A 6,824-nucleotide genomic window follows, 5' to 3' on the forward strand; every position below is an offset into this window, starting at 1 on the left:
CCCAGGTCTCGGCACAGGAGGCTGCTGTTTTTGGATTTTCCTGCCTCTTGAGTGTGCATTGGAAAAGTAAATGTGACAACAGATTCTGGAGACAGAGAAGTATATTCTTCCATCTAGAGCTTTCCCACTTTTTATGGCTCCCTAGAAAATCTACAAATTCTTACTTTTGACATTCCTCCTTCTTTCCACTCACTTTAGTGCTCTTCTCACAAGCTTAGTTGAATTTATTCTCTGAAGTCAAGCAAGGCAGCAGCATCTTTGTGCCTGTGGTTTATATAGAAATCTGAAATGCAGTTTATCTGTGTCTCCAAAATGAGGTCTCTAGACCCTTTGCATCCCTGTGAAGAAAATGAAGACCCCACTGCCTTGAAACCAGTCTGGACATTTAGCTGAAATCTAGACCTAGTTTTGCCAAGGCAGAAGCGTAGCAGCAGATGCCATTCTGTTGCACTTCTGAATGAAATGTCACTGTGTTGGCACAGCAAAAGGCATATTGCTTCCTGTAGACCAGACAGTGAGGACAGCATTTCTGACTGGGTACCGTAAAAAGTAAACCCATGGTTCATGTTCCTTGTATCTGGGTCACCTGTCTACCTTCTCTCGAGCCAATCTGTTTGCCTGGCAGAGCTGCCACTAAGGTTCATCTGCTCGCAGAGTCGGAGCCAAGTGAGGTTTAGATGGATGGTCTGCCAAGGGCTTCTTCCACGAGACTGCCTTCCACCAGTGCTACATCCTAACACCTGCTGAGGTAAGAGGTTCTGCTCCCAGAGCATCCCTGTTGGAAGGAAGCTCTCCTATGGAGCAGAAATACAGAGCAAGCCTGAAAAGAAACCCAGAAGTAAAGTGTAAGGTTGCTGGAGGCAGGAGTGAAAACTGCATCCATTTTTGGGATAAAGTAATGGCAACAGCACCTTGTTGAGCAACAAGTGTCTAATAAGAGTTGAACGTGTCCTTTTCTCCCACTTGCTTTTCATCTTCCTGTTGCTCAAATGTGTACTGATACCCTTGTTTCTCTTTCCATCCTTGGGAGAAAAACAAAGCCAAACAGACTAATGAGCACCTGTAGGGAAGCTGTCCCTTAGGCTCAGACTTCTGGAGTTTTCAGACAGCCATGTGCATCCTCTATGGGTGCTGCAGCCTTGCTTCTGGGCTTGGAATAGTGAAAATGTGATGCAGTCGAGGAGATGAGCAGCCAGAAGTCAGCCTCTGTATGTTGATTTATCTATCTCTTTCACAGTGCAAATTGTATACTTCCTCTCTGCTGCTTCTAAGGAAGACAAATGCATCTTTTTGGTTGGTTTTCTAAGTTGGAGACTTTAGGAAATGTGTTTTTGTTTTGCTTGGAGGTAACTAAAAATTGTTACATTAGTTTTAAGTCCATTGCTGAGTAATAAGTGCCTGGATATTTGCTGTTTGTCTAGCAGACTGGTGCCTGATGCAGTTTTTAAAATGACCAAAACATAAAACCCCGAGAGCAAGAATTTGCAGAGAAAAGATTAAATATATTTATAAGAGAATGGGATCACCTTTCAATTTATTTATTTTCCTTAACAGTATTTGGGTCAAAAATGTCCCGGAATTTGGATTATCATGAATACTGGCATTCCCTCAACAGCACTTTCAAGGGCAAATGTCTTCTGAAGTGTAAAATAACAAATCTTGCCCCTTTCTTTCAGAACAAATCTTGTGTCAGACTGTGAAATGCTCACCTGTGCCGCTCCTGCTGCTCCACCCATCCAGCAGCCTGGAATGAGATTTTCCAAGTAAAGCATCACAAAGTCTGCACCTGGGATACAAGGCTCTACAAAATGCACATTCCCTGTGGTGCAGTTTGAACCCTTCATTGGGAATCTTGCTGGGACATTTGGTTGGACCTAAAGTACTGAGATACCAGAACTCTCCCAGCCCATCCTGTATATAATTATGTGGTGTTATGCTTCTGACCACTGGGCTCTGTGGGGTGCCCAAGGATGGTTTTCCATGGCAATTCTACATTTCTCTAATGTTACCACCATAAAATGTTTCTTTTCTGTGATGCACAGAGCTGACATTTGGAGAGAAGTATACAGAAGTAGCTGCTGGGCAGTTGCAATTTTAGAACAGTTTCTTCATAAAAGAATGCTTTTTTTTAATGCTTGTTCTAAAGTGGATCAGATCTTGTGAGATAAGGAAGAGACTTGCTTCTGAAGCAGAAAGGGAAACAAACAGGTAGATAAGAAATTAATGAAGAAGCACACAAACTTGCACAACTCCAGCAAGCACGTAATGAGAGCATTCTGCTGGCATCATAAAAACACTGACAAAAGGCATGGCTTGGTCTTAGAGGAAGCACAAGTCAGCTAAGTGCTGAGATGGGCCTCAAGCAGTGGGGATGTTTGGAAATCCAAATCTGCGGCTCTTCTGATTGTCAGGAAATGCCTGTTCTGTGCATATGGTAGTTAATGGCAAGGATCTGTGCTGGGCAGAATGTTTTCCCATGCTTCACCACTGCAGCCCTTGATCCTGGGGCTTTCTGGGGTTCTGATGTTAGCACAAATGTCCACGGTTGTTCCCAATTAAGTGGGTTTATATTTACTCACATCTTTGTGATCCTTTAGAAAAATACTAACAGCAATTTAGATGTTTATGGCACATTCAGTATGCTTAAACTGTTACCTTGCTTTTCTGTTGTATCTGGATATAACACGTACTGTAAGCAGCAGATTGTGCTATTGGCATTTTGTTTGAATTGATGTGATAGACTCCTGCAGCTCTGACAGTAATGAGTGGCTCTGGGTTATCCTCCCTATGTGCAGTGAAGTGCAACTGAGAACCGTGTCCTTTCCAAATCAAACCTGGGGGACTAATACGTAATAAGAGCATAAAAACCAGAAGCAACTGCCGTATCCTGGGAACAGCACAATCCACACTCTCTACAACTGAAAGGATCCCTTCAGCTGCCAAAGGTCTGATGAAGTGGGGCTTGGGGCTTTTTAAGATTGGAGCAGGGACTCTGTGATGGCTTGTTTGCTGCCGGTAGGCTGCTGTTGGTCCACAAGGAGCTGATGGCTGGGCCCCATTTAGAGAAGGCTGCACAGGGCAGTGCTCACCATTGCTTTGGCAGCTGCAGGAAGCCCTGCTAAAGGGGACAGCTACCAAGAGCTGTGCAGCTCCAGGGTTGTGACATGTCACCAGGGGCTCCCCAGGTGCTGCAAGCGTTTGTGTGAGAAACCGCCAAAGCTGGCAGTAAAGGACAGGGATGGAAAGAGACTGGTGTCTTCTGTCTTCCAGCCCAAATGGAAGTAGGGCCTCTGACTGCCAACAGAGGTCCTGCTGCCAAATGGAGCTCGGAGGAGAATTAAAGCTAGGTTCTTGGTGGTTTGTAATCACAGAAGATCTCGCAATGGCTTCTGACAAAGTGCTGCTCTAACCTCAGTGTTCTGGCTGCTTTCCAGCTGCCGTAATTACCGTCTGTCTTCTGTGCCCCTTCCCTCTTGCACCCTGTAGTTTCAATTAGATTTGGTGTTCTTCACTTCTCTCCAGAATCGCATATGCACCTGCGTTCTCCCTACAGAGAAAACCTCCAACACCCACTATAGTATTCTAATCCTGGCATCATTTGTTTTACATTGTGGTTCTGTTATCTAATTAGTATTATCGTGTACCCGATGCAGCCTGCCTAGTGTTGGGACCTGCAGCTTTGCACAGAGTCCATTTATTAACTTTCTAAACTCTGAACCAAAATCTTTTAACAATAGACTATTTGCTTAAAGAGAGGAGTTTAATTAAACTCTAGGAGAAAAGGCCAGCCCATAGCTTATGAGTAACAGAGTTGCACATTAACCTGTTTCCTCTGTTTGGTATTCAGAGGTATGTGATGAGCGTTGGCTTTTCTAGTAACTGGAAAAAAGCAAACAGGAGCAAATGCTCTTTAGGACTTCAGGTGCTTTCCTTCCCTCCAGCCCTTTCCTGCTCCTCTTCAGAACCCCAAGGCGAGAAGATCGTTTTGTTATCCACGTAGTGCTGATGCTCTCTTTCCCCTTGCAGAGAGCTGTGAGCCCCTCTGCTGCCTGCTGGATGGTTGTGCAGCCCCACAGGCCACACTGAGCTTGGAAGGAGGAGGTGCAAGACAGCACACGCAAGTTCTGAGTGCTGCAGGAGATTGGAGCGCGGAAGCTGACTGTCCCCAGCTATGCAAAAAACATGGCAGTGTGGGATCAGTCTCCAACTTGAGAGAAGACAGAAAAAAGCACAGCCTTTACCCTGCAGAGAGCAGCATGCACTGTGTTGCAGAGTGTTCTTTGTTTTGATAAAAGTCTATGGAAACACTGGAATAAAACCATTAGGAGGCTGTGATTGCTTCCTGTTTTGCTGTCTGTTGTTGCAGGTGTAATGAAAGAAGAGTGGTCCTTTGGGCATCTGTCAGCTCTGCGGGTACAGTACAGGCTGTGATACCCATTAACTTGATTTAAAAAAAAAAAAGAGTATGGAGCAAATCTTGAGCTGTTCAGGTGCCAGTGACAGCGTGCGCTTACTCAGATCTGCTTTGTTTGGTTTTTCAGAGAAGTGCCTTAGCAGCTCTTGAGCACAACTGTATGAGCAGCACGACTACTGTGTGCTCAGTGCAGGCAGAAGAAGGCTTCTGCTTCACAATAGCTAAGTAAGTCAAGGTCTTAAGAAAAAGTTATTTCTTAGCTCTGAGCAGCCTCGCAGTAGTGCAGACAGTACTGAGGAAAGCAGTAGAATTGCACTGGCAAAAAATTCATACTTGGAATTTGAGACAGTATCAGTGAGAACTTCATTTGAGGGTGAAGAGAACAGGCATGAGCCAGAGAACAAAGTCATTCTGACTGTCAGCTGCTTCCTTGTAAAGAGCCAAACCTCGAAATCCCACTTATATTAGTTACAGCATTAGTTGCATTGAACTTTGTGCAGTCCTGAAGTAGCTTAAAGCAGCCTTAAGGTCAGTCATATGCTTTTTTTTTGTGGCACATCAGTGTTTTTCTGACTACTGCTGTCCCAGTTTTTTACAAGAAAAGTGGCTTTGATGTGCATTCAGGAAACTGTGTGTGTGCGCACAGTGACTGTATGCTGCAGATCAGACCGGGCTAACTTCTGCACAGGCTGTGCAGAGACAGGAGAGCTCAGGAGCCCTGGGCAGACACATTGACCCAGCATTCTTCAGACAGGAAAGTTTTTTAAACTTATACTCATCTAAACTAAAAAAATTGCTGCAAGCTCTTGTGTTGTTCCATCTGAGTAAAACTGCACCATAAGCGTGAGCAAAAATCCATGTGTATTATTTATAGCTGATTTACTTCTTCATACAAAATGTTTCTGTAAAAAGCAGAAATTGGATTGGGCATTCTCTATAAACTGGGGCTTTGCAATGCAGCGTGTGTGAAAACACTTGCAGATTTTGGCATTTCAGAGAATCAATAAGGCACGTTGTAGACACTCAGTGCCGTGAGTGTTTCCATCCTTTGTGTGTACTGGTAAGTCTGGGAACAGATCAATGAGTTTACACCAGTGTTCATCAATACCACTACATCTTTCTGAAGTAATTAAGCAATTCATAGAATGAAATATGCCATCTGAGGGTGCTAACGTTCATTTATGTAAGAAGAACATGTACCTGGTATAGAGATGTTCTGTGGAGACCAGACTGTCATCTCTATTTTTTTTTCCCCTTTTTTCTTTTTTTTTTTTTTCTTCCTCCGTCCCCCACTCCCCCCAAGATAATTCACATCCTTATTAGGTTGAAAGTGAAAAACAGACTACAGAATGACTGTAGAAAGAAAAATGCTGGTTTTCATTGCTTCATCACTGTTGAACAGAGCAGCCTTAGGTTGAGTCATTTCTTTGTGCCGGAGGACTTTTCAAAGGATGCGGAAGCTTTCATTCTACATGGTTAAAGTGCAGATGGAACCGGACATGTCGTTATGTTTATTACGTGTGGCTGCCAGTGCTTAGCAGTAAAGTGTGCTTGGTTACTAGCAATGTCTGGTTCCTGTATCATGAACCCTACACCTGCCACTTTTCTCCTGCCAGCTGTGAATTACTGCACTGGTGTGTCTGCGCTCAGGACTACCCAAAAGGAAACACAGGGCCCATTTCTGAGCTTCATGAGTTTCAATGTTTGGTGCTGCACAGGTGAGCGTGGTGTGGACAGCAGCATATGGACGGGCAGGTGAAGGAAGTACCACATGGAAGAGCACAGCAATGCCTTGGATTCCCCCAGGCTCTTCTCATAATGCCCTATGCAAAATGTCTGCAACATGGGGATGTCGAGCACAGCAAAAGCACAAGCTCTGCCAGTGGAAACACCTACCTGGATAGAATGTTATTCGTTGCACCACTGGGGAAATTAAATCAAATTAAGCCCTGTTTCATTTGTTGGGGTAGGAGATTATTCCTCATTGTGCCAGCAAATTCTTTCCTTGTTTCCATAAGGAATTCATCCAAAGTCTAAATTTTGAATGGCTCCAAAATAAAACTAATTTAAGCAGTGCCAAACACTTACTGTCATTCCTTCCTTATCACTCAGAAGTGGATCCCTTCTTTTTTCTCTCTCATAACTTATGAACTGCAGGACTTATAACTAAATTTAGGGGGGGATGCTGCATTGTTATAATGTGGCCTTTACCTTGTATATTAACTTCTGATTCAGAAAGAATGTACGCACAAGCTCAGGAGAACCAAATTCAGCCTGATGGTAGTCCAGGTGGAAGAAGTTGCCTCTGGTAGGTTGCATGTGGTGTGGAAGCAAAGAGCACGGCAGGCTGGGGCAGCAGTTGGATCTTCTAGAGCAGAGCTGGTGTTTGTTGTAGAGTGCTCTCCCGAGT

General features: G+C 44.2%; 1 long non-coding RNA gene across 3 annotated transcripts in view; it reads left to right on the top strand.

The window, feature by feature from the left end:
• LOC104913089 overlaps positions 1–5,588 on the top strand; it is a 16,181-nt gene extending 10,593 nt beyond the window's left edge. Inside the window, exons 3-5 of one of the 3 annotated variants that reach the window (XR_002119525.1) lie at positions 626–748; positions 1,677–2,945; positions 4,027–5,588. This is a non-coding gene — a long non-coding RNA (uncharacterized LOC104913089). Of the gene's footprint in view, positions 1–625; positions 749–1,676 lie in introns of all 3 variants that reach the window. The other 2 variants (XR_795114.2, XR_795115.2) reach the window with 2 other exon arrangements.
• Positions 5,589–6,824: the final 1,236 nt, after the last annotated feature.

This window comes from Meleagris gallopavo, chromosome 14 (genome assembly GCF_000146605.3).
Source record: "Meleagris gallopavo isolate NT-WF06-2002-E0010 breed Aviagen turkey brand Nicholas breeding stock chromosome 14, Turkey_5.1, whole genome shotgun sequence".
In the NCBI taxonomy this organism is placed as follows: domain Eukaryota; kingdom Metazoa; phylum Chordata; class Aves; order Galliformes; family Phasianidae; genus Meleagris; species Meleagris gallopavo.